Genomic DNA, 12118 nt, shown 5'->3' with positions numbered 1-12118 from the left:
CAAAAAGAATGGAAAAACGTAATCAAGCTATGCTAAATAAAGCCTCCGAAGTAAGCAAAACAAATTTTACACAGCCTTCAAAGGGAAGTATTGCAAGAAAGGATCTTTTATTCAGACTTTTTCAAATAAACAGTGTCTGGTTAGAAAGTTCAATCAAGCTTAAAGTTTTGTAGCAACTCCTCTACAGAATAACTGCACAATATAAACATTTCTAGAGAGCGTGTGATAAGAACTGATGATCACAAACAGGAATTTTCATTCAAATATTGAGAACATGGACCACTTATGACAAAACAACAAATCACCCACAGTATTCTATCATATATGGAAGGACTGAAGGCCCCTAACTTACATAAATATCAATTCTGCATCTTCATTTGTGGTTTTCACCTGATACAACACAGCATCTTAATCAGTGATGTGGTAAAGATACAGCAACCATTATTTCTTTTATGGTTTTCCCCATTAGAAAGAATCAGAGCTATGGATTCCAGTTAGCAGAGAATTTGGTACATGCTTTGCCATACCAGTCTGTCTTTGCAATGTAAGAACTCTGCTACTTTAGAAGAAATTGCTGTGGCCATGAACAGTGATTTCTTGTCAATAGACACTGGGCAGAGAAAAACAACCAAGCGTAACCAAAACTGGAACAGGAACTTGGAAAACCACTGTAGCATTTTGTAGCATTTTCACCCTACACTCCTTGTGGAGGTAATGGAGAGATATAGGCACCTCCAGAGGCTAATTTAGTCCACTGCTCTCTTATAAAGTAATTAGGCTCCACCACCTCTGGGACTGAAAGAGTAAATGGTCAGGGGCAGATTTATCTGCACTAGTAGTTGAGTATTAAATACAAGGTATTAAGTATTACCAGAATAAAAGGTGGTTTTCTGAAGTCAGAAAGTGGGAGAGATGACAAGTCAGATACAAGAAGGGCAGCATTGTTTCTTAAAAAAATTAAAAAAAAAAATCCCATTCCCATCATTATTCTTGGTAGCTGTTTCTGGCAAAAGTTCCGTCTGGAGAACTAGAATAAATCCTCACTGTTTGCATGCTATGAGATAATAAGAACAAGTGCATTTCACTGTTTGGCACAACACTTTAATTTTACGTGCCAGATTTGGCAGAACTACATGAAACATGATTCCAGCAACTGACTGCTTGAAGATAATTCACAAAATCCTTTGAGAGAGGAAAGCCACATATCGAGCTTATCAACAGTGTGACTGATCCCATAAATGGCCTTAGCAAAGGCCTGATGTCTGGGTAAGTCAGTCAGTGAGAAGGAATTATCAGTGCTAAGGAACTGCTCCAGCTTTGCAGGGCATCATCCTCACAAAATAAAGCAGCAATTAGTGCCAGCTCGTTCTTCACTGCACAAGGATATAAATCAAAGTTACAGAGACAACCTTTACTGTATTATTTCCTAATGTTTATGCTTCATTCTGCAAAACTGATGTTCTTTTAACACAGCATAAAAACCCATTCAGAACTTTTTCTTTCCAAAATTAAAGTAATAAACACTCATGTTAATCTCAAGGCAAAAAACTACTGTGTGCATAAATCATCATAAATCATGAGCAATTTGGGAATCATTAGAGCCAAAAAATTATCACCTATCAATGATTTAATGCAGCTGCATGTAAAAATGAAAGATCATTCATTACTTCTGAAGTTTTTTATGGATTTTTTTAAGGAACTTCTACTATTAAAAAGAAAGCAAAGAAGTATTGAGACTAAGAACTAATCTCATTTCCATATTCATTAATGGTGATGCCCCAGTAATCAATTTATTCCTTTCTCTTTTAATCATCATTTCTACTGTCCAAGAATGAAGGTGAAAAAAGCTTATAAAGGTACAAAACTTAGACCTCGTTCATAGCAGTCCAAAGGCCTGACACTCCTGTATTTGGCAGTTTGTTGCTCTTCCATTGTGCATTTTATGTAGCCATTCCTACTAAATGACAAAGCACTTCAAATTCTGTTTCCTTTTAGGTATTTCTGGCCTCCACACTAAATACTCTGCTGAAAAGAAAATTCTTATTATTTCACTTAAAAACATGTGTCAACCAATAGAGCAGGAGATACATGAATTAAATTACTTACTTGAATTTTAGTAATGAAAATTAGAGCTTACATAGAAGCACAGGATGGTTTGGGTTGGAAACAACCTCACAGAATCATCAAGTTCCAACCTCCTGCCAAGGGCAGGAACACCTCTCACTAGACCAGGTGACTGGATGAAGTCTGTAAGAGGCCCTATTTCACTACCTTGAAAATAAAAATTGGAAAGTTCTGCTGAAAAAAATCCAACTTGTTTCCAAAAGCTTTTGCTATTTGCATATACTAAACATTTAACCCAGTCAATTAGAAATTTGCTTCATTTCACTGCCTTCAAAGCAAAAGTAAGTGGACTTCTGTGCCATACGAGTGATTAGTATTAACTTAACTTGCTCAAAATTCAGCCAAATTCCAGAAAGCCAACCACTGATAAGACAGCATCTTAAATTTCATTTGGGGAAGTAGATGGGCACTGAGCAACTTTAAAGCATTGGTAAAAGATTTTATTTTGTGCTTACAGTGGTACTTTCTTGTGTGCACATGAGGTTTAAGGAACAGGTTAAAAAGATACATTTTCTTATGCCAATTGCATTTTGGAAATAAACACTGAGCTTTAGAGCATTACAGGTATTTTTAGGGAATTTATACAATAAGAAGGTTAGAAGAACATATCCTAAGTGTAAAGTATTAAGTTCTTTTTCTTGGCGTACTGCCAGCACCCTCCAATTTTTAAAAACATGACTCAAGTGCTGATGCAATTTGCATAACTTAAAATATCTAAAGTTGACCAACAGACCCACTGTGAGAGTCATATTGTAGTTTCTTCACATAGTCCAAAAACACTGAGTAGCTCTCAGAACACTTTCATCCATAGTTGTCAGAGTATATTCCTTTGGATTTAGCCTACTCAACTTGAGCCTGATGACCTTTTCATTGTTAAAAAAAAAAAAAAAGAGAGAAATAAAGTCATATCTACGTTAACAAGAGTAGGAAGTTATGCACTTAGGCTGCTCAAAGCAGGTGGGTATGAGTCAGTCCTGGTTCAGAAAACACTCCCCAGCATTAGCACACAGAGTCAGTACCAGGATATTACACTCATGGAAAAGTGACATAATTTGACTGGGATTCTGCAACTCATCAGCCACTGATGCAGGACAAAGAAAAATTGATTTTTTTTTTATTTTTTTTTTTTTGTGTCCCACTCAAGTTCTGGTTGCTTTATTTATCACACACCAAACAGACCAACTACGTTTCTAGACTCTCTTACAGAAATAACAGATAAAACCCATCAGCTCTTCCAACCATTCTCCCTATCCAAAGATTATGGAATTTTTATAACTGTTACAAGCCATGCTGCATTAGCAGGAAGAGAAGACCTATGGAATTAAAGGGCTTGCTGCAAGCTACTCCTCAAACTTTAGATAGGTTCAAACAGCAGCTGGGTAAACTCACTGAAGAAACATTCACTGACAGCTACTAAAAACAAAGACCGCTCTAGCTCAGGAAGCCTCAACTACGCATAGCAAGAGGTTAGGAAAGCATCCTGTGGAAGTATACCTATATTTTCCCCTTTTCTTATAGACCTTCCTTGAGGTCCACTGTTAGCCAGTACTAGAGATGATAACAGTTTAAATGAAGCCTTGGTCTGATCCCAGTGTAGATGCCTCAGGAATAAAGCTTTAAATGTCTAATTCTACTTTTTAAAGTAGGATTAAAATCTATCATTACGGTATAATTTTTTTCTCACAAGGTATAAGCTAGCTGACAGGCTTTCCCAAAATTGTGTAATTGGTCACTACTGTTTTATGGTATTTAGTGATATTTCTAAACAGGAATAAGTCAGTGTTTGATTTAGCTTAGTATACTTAAGCTCATTTATCATCATGTTTTGTCTTGTAATTTAGCCCCTGACTTGTACTTACCATCTCTTTAAAATAAATTATGAAAGAACCGAAGCCAAGTCTTAAACCTGATTTGCATACATTTTCCAATTTTGTGGAGTATGTACTTTCATTAATACAGATAAAATTTGGAGTTCAGATTTGAAGTTTTTTGTCCCAAGGTATCTTTAGGTCTCACAGTTTACACTGGTCTGATACCCAAATAATGCAAGGAAACTGGCTAAGATTCTCAAATGTCCTAAAAACACTGAGTTTTGATCTACTGTATGACCAAACAAATTGTTCAAATGAGAGCACAAAACCAGAGCCTTCTCAGACAAAAATTTTAACTTTACATTTATTACTTTAGGTAAATACTTTACTGAGCATTTGAAGAATCCAATACACTACACAAAGAAAAAGTTAAAGTGGCTTTGGAAGCTGACACAAAAGTAATCAGACCTCATAAAGCAGCATCAAAACTACTTTTGTACTGTAAACCAATTTGTTAAAATACTTTCAAACTCTCTATTTGCAATACACTATTGAATCTTCTATTTATTAAATAAACTCAACTGCAATGACCATCTTAACGAATCTGAATCAAAGGCACTGCTCAATTTTAAAGTGTGCTCTACTGTTAAAAAACAAAACCCAGCAGATGCCAGAAAGTGACCTTTGAGGATTACAGGCGCATCTGCCAGCTCAAAGTTCAAAATCTAGGATCCTTATAGATATGAACTTCTTTCCCATATAGACTGGGAGAAAGAGAAAACATACTCCAAAGTTCAAAATCTAGGATCCTTATAGATATGAATTTCTTTCCCATATAGATTGGGAGAAAGAGAAAACATACTCCTTGAAGAGCAGGTGTCCTCCTTGAAGAGGATTGGGCCAGAATCTTCTCAGTGGTGCCCACCAACATGAAAAGGGGCAACAGGCACAAAGTGCAATGCAGGAAGTTCTGTGTGAATATGAGGGAAAATGTCTTTGCAGGTGACAGAGTGCTGGAACAGAATGGCCAGAGAGGCTGTGGTGTCTCATCTGGAGATATCCAAAACTTGCCTGGACATGATCCTGTAGAATCTGCTCCAGAGTTCCCTTCCAACCCCAGCTGTAAAGTCTATAAAACACGTGCCAGCACATCACAACACCAGGGTCAGGACACCCACTCACAGAATTCATGTGTAGCTGACAGCCAGGAAAGGACTGTGGTGTGATACCAATGGCTGGAAAAGGCGCCAAAGTGACACCTTTCCTTCAGTGCACGACCCTGTGTGTCAGCCTGAGGGCAAAGGAGAAGTGACAGCACTGCTGCACCCTGCAAATGCCCCAGAGGCTGATCCCCAGCTGGCAGGTATGAGCAAGATAAAGGTGAGCTGAGAAGGAGCATTGCACTGAGGCTGGGACACTCTGCAGGTCTGAAAGCTGCTACAGAGTCAAACAAGGAATTAATTCCAATGCCAGCAGTTCACAGTATTTACACTCCAGTTCTGAAAAAAATAGTTTAAACTGACTTCTTCATACTAAATACAAAAATCATTCTATATATTAGAAAAGCTGTTAATGAAGGTTAGTGCTCCATTGTATCAATACAGGGTTTAAAAGTGAGAGATTGAAAAATAAAACCCAATTCATATTTAGTCTAACTAAATTATTTCTCCTTATTCTCCATACTTGTGGAGCAGGTTATGCCAACTACAGCAGGAGCATGTTGATGTGATTGACCTCATTTTGCCTCTCCCTTGTGCTCACATGAACCTGCAAAACAGCAGTCTCTGCTCTCACGTGGCATCAACATGTCATAGAATCTTAAAATTGCTTTTAAAATAAGAAAAAAAATTTGAGCCCTGAGAAAGTGGCTGTTATTTCTGAGAGAACTGTTCTCTCCCGAAGTTAAATTGAATTAACCCTAGCAAAAACAACTAATGATATATATAAAGCTGATGAGAAAACACCACTAAGGGCAAAGAAAAACATTTTAAGCTTCAACTCATACTTGGGAGCTGCCACTTCAGAATACTTTCTTTCAAAGTACCATTTTTGGAGACAAATCACAAACCAAAGCTTTAGAGCTCACATATCAGTTAAATATTCATGTGTAACCGAGATTTTCACATTACTTTTAAAACACTGACTAGTATAACACCACAAAAATGAAGATTAAAAGATGGCTACTTGTTACTACATTTATTTTCACAAGACCATCACATTTAGTTTACTAGCTGCATTCTTCCCTTCCCGATTATCTATGAAATCATTTCCCATCTCAGTTTCCTGTCCTCAAATCCTCTTAAAAACAGTGAATTCCCTTACCAAGAGTAAACTCTGTAATAATAAGAGATACAAACACGGAATATCTTCCAGAAGTTCATAAATAAAGGTCCTTCTGTTGCTCTTGGTTGAGCTACATCGGCAGGATTCACTACAAAAAGTAAATGCTTGAAAAAGAATAAAGGACTGTTTTCCATGGGGCTGAAACTATTCCAGAATCAAGCTGACTCCAAGTTATTGAAGCTGTACAGTAACTAAGTTACCTTTGCTCTTCTCATTCTTAACCCCATTTCTCTCCCTTATCACATAATGATTTTCACATCTGATTTTCCATATAGTGCCACATTTTCCGGTGATGTTTTGAATTCAAGTATTCTTCCCAACAGGCTGAACCTCCAAGGAAGTTTGAATTAATAACTGCAGCCATCAGAAACTTTTCTCATATAGGATTCTGAACTGTTCATTTCAGCACTGAAATGTGCAGAGAACTGTGGAAAACTGTGCAGAGGAAGTGGGAAAACACTCAATACTCTTTGAATGGATATCCCAACATCCTGAGTGCAACATAACCAGGAGACCAGGCACTGCTCATTTACACTGGTAGCCATCTCACCATGATCATGAGACCTACAGCAACAGGATCCATGGGTGTGTGCTGGTTTTACCATTTACCCTGAAGAAACTAAATACAGGAAGGAAATTTGAAAATTAAATAAATAGGGGAACCAAAAAGAAAGGAAAGACAAGCATATAAATGTTTCTTATTTTTGCTCCAAAGGTTTCTCTCAATTTATGTGGTTGAGCAACAGTTTATAAAGATCCCAAGATTTTGGGCTTCTATTTGTACAGATTCATTTCCTTTGCTTCTCTTTTTGAACACCTCTTCTCCATCCAATTATTCAATAACACTTACTTCTGTTAGAAAGGCATTTTAACTTTGCTTTTATCACTAACTCTCCCACACTGGGAATGCCATTTCTCTCCTGGCCACAGGGAGATGTGGCTACCTGCTTAGCCAATAAGCACAGTATTAACTTGGATTTAAACATATGATTTACATGGAAACAGATGATGTTCCAAAACATCATTTACCCCATTATAGCAATTACCTAGGTTTAAATGGCATTCAAGTATTATTTATAAATTAAAATTATCAATAAAAAAACTTTATATGACATACTAACAGTCAACAGGTTTCCTAACTAGTATTAATCCCACTTTCAGCTAATTCCCTACATTCACCAAGTTTCTGACTGCGAAGGAAACCTCATAAGTTAAAGCTTTCCAGGCATGTGTTGGCGATAGATCATTACACAGTCAGAGCTGGGGAGGAGGAGAGTACAATAAACTGTTCCAAGCCCATGAAGTCAAGTTCTGTCAGAAGAATGGGTAAAAATATTGGGTCACTTCTTAAAAATAAGAAAAAGCCTGAAACAATATAAGGCAACAAAACATGTTAATGTTCATCTAATCATCAGTTCTATTCCCAAATACTTTCTTAATCAGAACTAACTTCAAACATAGCACATGCTGCTCTGTATTTACCTCTGTTTACATGAATCAGTATTTCTAGAAGGGGTGGCAAAGAACTGCTTCCAAATTATTAATGTAGCTGCATAATGCTCCCTTCACATCATCATCTCGCCAGTAATGAAGACAAAACCCAGTAGTTTTCTCCTTGCAGGGTTTATTGTCAACTAAATCTCATCACACCTGCACAACTATAGGAAACAAAACTGTCAATCAAAAGCATTGCTTATGAGCATTTTGGCAATTTTCTGCTTTATTTTTTGTTTTAACTGTTCCACACCGAGGTACGAGACAGTGCCTGACCACAAACCAGCCAAGCAGAGCAATTATTCGGACTATTGGTAATAATCACGTCTGCATTGCTGCAGTATAAATCTGTAATTACACAGGCAGGATATCCCCAAGGCTTGGGAAACAGCACTAGTTTTACAATATGAATTTAACAAGACAAAACTTATTCATGATTGAAAAAAAATTCAAGGAAAGCTTAAACCTCGCCAATTATAACTGTAAGACTCAAATATATATCGGGGACAAAGAACAGAATGTGAGGATAATGATGACAAACTGTTTTCAAGAACACAAGGCTACAGAGGTATCCAAGGGGTACAGATCTGGACAGATGAGGTGTCCAGGAGAGCTGGCTGACCTCCTTCCTTGAAGTTCAAAAAAATGGCCCATCTCATCACACAGTTAATCAAGCAAAGGAGGCAAAAAATCTGTTTGTATGAGCAAGGAGCTCCTAATTTATGCAAAAAGAAGGAAGGAAGAATAAGAATCACAGAATGGCTTGGGAAGATAATTTCATTCCAGCCCTCCTGCCATGGGCACCTTCCAGTAGACCAGGTTGTCCAAAGCACAGGAGAGCCTGAAGTAGGGAGAGGCAACCCAGGGGGAACAGGGAGATATTGCTCAATCAACAAGCCAAAGCCCAGCTGGAGCCATCTGCTCTCACAATGGGCATGGGCTGAAATACAAGAAATTTCATTTAAACATAAGGAAAACAGATCATTTTTACTTTGAGGGTAGTCAACTTCTCTAAAAAATTGCTAAGGATGCAATGTCCATCCTTGGTGATATCAAAAAACACAACTGGACACAGTCCTGAGAAACTCCCTGGAGCCAGCCCTGCTCTGAACAGGCTGACTGAGCCAGATGACCTCTGGAGATTCTTCCCAGCTTCAACTTCTTTGTAATCCTACTTGCACTGCCATAAAAATGATGGTGTTTTGGCTTGTTGGTCTTTCCCCTCCCCAAATAATTATTCCTCACACTCTATATCCTGTATACTGGGCAATAATTATTACTTTGCAAAGTTCTCAAAAACTTAACAAGTAGTAGTTAGCGTTATTAATAACCCTTATTTGTATCAACAAGGTCAAAAAAATTAAAAAGGAAAAAAATTTTGTATCAACAAGGTCAAAAAAATTAAAAAGGAAAAAAACCTTTACTTACTAAGCTTTCTAAAGCACAGAAATCTTTGTAGGGAAAACACAGAATACAGCTCATTAAGTGTCCTACTAGGCACAGAAAGTAACATTTAAGAAAATCTAAGGAAGACCACCAGACCAAAAAATATTCCTGTCCCAAAAGTTGAGTGAAAAATGGCCTAGCCAATTCAAATATGTACAAAAATCATTTTCGTCTGCAAGAATTGCAGTAACCTACCAGTCACCAAGAAAGGCTTATTAACCCAAGTAAGTGTATATATCTGCAATAAAAGTAATGGAGTAAGAGTTACACCTTTCACATATTTAAAAGGTGTTCTGATTTTTCCTAATGATTAGCACTGATATTTATCAACTACCTATGACACAAATAAAAGAGAGGGAACAAAAATACAGCACATTTGGTGTTAGCTCACCTTCAATCTAGAAAATCTAAGATAACTTTTCACAGCCTTGCCCTGTTCAACAGCAGCATCCTCAAAAGTTAAAAAGTACAGATGAACATAAAAAATGAAGAAATGTCTTGCTCCCACTCCAGTGACATAAATGCTGTCCTTTTATCTTCATCATTTCTCCTCTCAGATTTGCAATAATTAAGTAATATTTAAGTTGATAGAAAAACAGTAGATAAATTCACCAGAATGACCAATGTTCATTATATGCCCTCCAATTCTTTAAGCTCAACTTGATCCTTTAAGAATGTCAGCATCGCTACATGCTGTTGTGCGTGGGAAAATACTTTCATACCCCAGGAAAAAAGTACATTATCAAAAAAATACATTCCATCTTATCTAAGTTGAAAAAATAGCAATGGTTAGAGGAACTTTCTCCAGGCTAACTGCTACAGCAGGTCTGTCTGATACCATCTCAAGTAGTGGAGATAAAAAAATAATGTGTGATCATCTGTCTTACACCAAGTGCACATTTGAATATGGTGGGCTTTTTTAAAACAAGAAACTGGCATTTGGTATCAGCCTTTGTTAATAAGGAATGTCACACAAAGTTAAGGCATGGAAAATAAGTTCATTTCTGTTATTTCATCTAGCAAACAGTATTTAAAATATCCTGAAAGGATGATCCTTAACAAAAAATCAAAGTCATAGAATTCAATGGAAAACACAATGAAGTTAAGAAACTAAACCATCTTTAGCAATGTGTATTTGGCTCCTGATACAAACACCCTCTGCCCAAGCTTGCAATTTCTGCCTAGAGCTCAGGTGCTCAGTGTGCATTAAAAGAAACAGCAAGTCAATGAACACCAAGGGTGTCTAAGCTGTGCATGGCCATACAGACACCATTCCCTGTCCAGAGCTCTTGGAAAGCCCAGCTCCTGCTCAGGTCTCACCACAAGACACCAGAGGTGTAACAGACCACTCCCAGGACATGGATATGAACCAAACAGCCAATTCTCCCTACAGCCACTCTAAGTTTATCTAAGCCTGTACTTTGCTACAGAAATTCACATGGACAATTTGAAACACTATTAAGCAGTGCTTCAAACCCAAAATCTTCCTGAAACCCTCATGTTTCAGGGCTACACATTGCATTTATACCTAACACCATTTATAAAACCAGATCAAAAACATTTTTTAAAGGAAACCAACTTCCATAAAACAGATTTTACAAGAATTTCTTTCTTGCAAAATTACACATGTAATGTACAAAAATCCTGCAAAAGAACAAATTGGTCTTAACAGACTCATTTTTGTTATATTTTTAAAACCACTACATTGATACATGAGTAGTTTCTGTCCATAGACTGACCTTCTTCTGGGCACTATAAAGTGAAAACAAAACTGCTGAAAAAGAATCACTTGTTATAATCTTTTTTTTCATATTAATTCATCTAATTTCTATTGAGAAGTTTAAACCATCTCAGAAATCTTTAGATCATTCAGAGTGAAATTTATTTGATCATATGAGTTTTAAATATCTTCTGTATTGCTGAAAGTTAAGCACACATCAGCAATATTGGTAGTTATCTATGCTACTGAGTTTAGGATTTAAGCACCGAAGAGTTTTGATTTGACAGATGTGAAAGGGACTCCTAAGACATCAAGCTCTACCTGACTACCACTTCCCAGCACTGAAATAGAATCAAAAAGTCCTTTTTTATTACTTTAATCCTAACTAAAATGTTCAGGATAAAAGCAGTATAAACACAATAAACTATTAATTGACGGGGGAAGAGCAACCCTTAAAGCCACAGATTTAGGCTTCAGGGTGCTATTGCTGAATGTAAAGCAACAATTTACATGAACACAAATACACTCCTAAGTATTTCAACACTGATTCAGAAAATACTGAAGCAATTCACAGCTCCAAGTAGGCAATTTTGTCCTCTCTCCTTTATCTTCTCAGTCTGAGATGTGAAAGTGACTGTGAAAAATACTGCAGTTAAATCACATAAACAAACCAAACCAATTATAGGTTTTCTTCATGTCCAAGAAAAGTTGTTTTTCCTGAAGTTCATGTATTCAATTTGTAACTTCTTTTACTGTGACTACAAACTCCATCACGTAGCAGATCAGCAGAAATGCTGCTGCTGCAGCTATGGTACAATGGCTTTTTATGGAACTGGGCACTGCCCAATTCCATAAAAATGTAGAAATAGTGGTTTAGTAGACATAAAGCCCTTCTTATTAAGATGGAAATAGCCAAACACGGTAGGCGTCTTGAAAAACTCTGTCCTAAACTCCAGAATGTGAAAATTTCTCTCATGGGAATTTTCAAGATTTAGGCATAAGGACAAAGAAATACTTTTCAATTAAAAGAAAAAAAATCCCACTGTAATTGGGATCCCAATTGAAAAAAAAAATCAAAACCTCAGAGCAGATTTGAGAACACCAAGAACTTTAAATAACACTGCAAATAAGGTGCTGATCCACACCTTTTAAATACTTGTGAATATGAACTCTACCCATT

At 36.9% G+C, this 12118-nt stretch overlaps 1 protein-coding gene across 2 annotated transcripts in view; it reads right to left on the bottom strand.

Moving 5' to 3' along the window:
* SUPT3H (SPT3 homolog, SAGA and STAGA complex component) overlaps positions 1–12118 on the bottom strand; it is a 256306-nt gene that overhangs the window by 178897 nt on the left and 65291 nt on the right. The gene's annotated exons all lie outside the window — the stretch shown is intronic.

The sequence above is a fragment of the Molothrus ater genome, chromosome 3 (genome assembly GCF_012460135.2).
Source record: "Molothrus ater isolate BHLD 08-10-18 breed brown headed cowbird chromosome 3, BPBGC_Mater_1.1, whole genome shotgun sequence".
Taxonomy (NCBI): Eukaryota; Metazoa; Chordata; class Aves; order Passeriformes; family Icteridae; genus Molothrus; species Molothrus ater.
The sequence above is the reverse complement of the archived record's forward strand: the minus strand, read 5'-3'. Positions and strand labels throughout refer to the sequence as shown.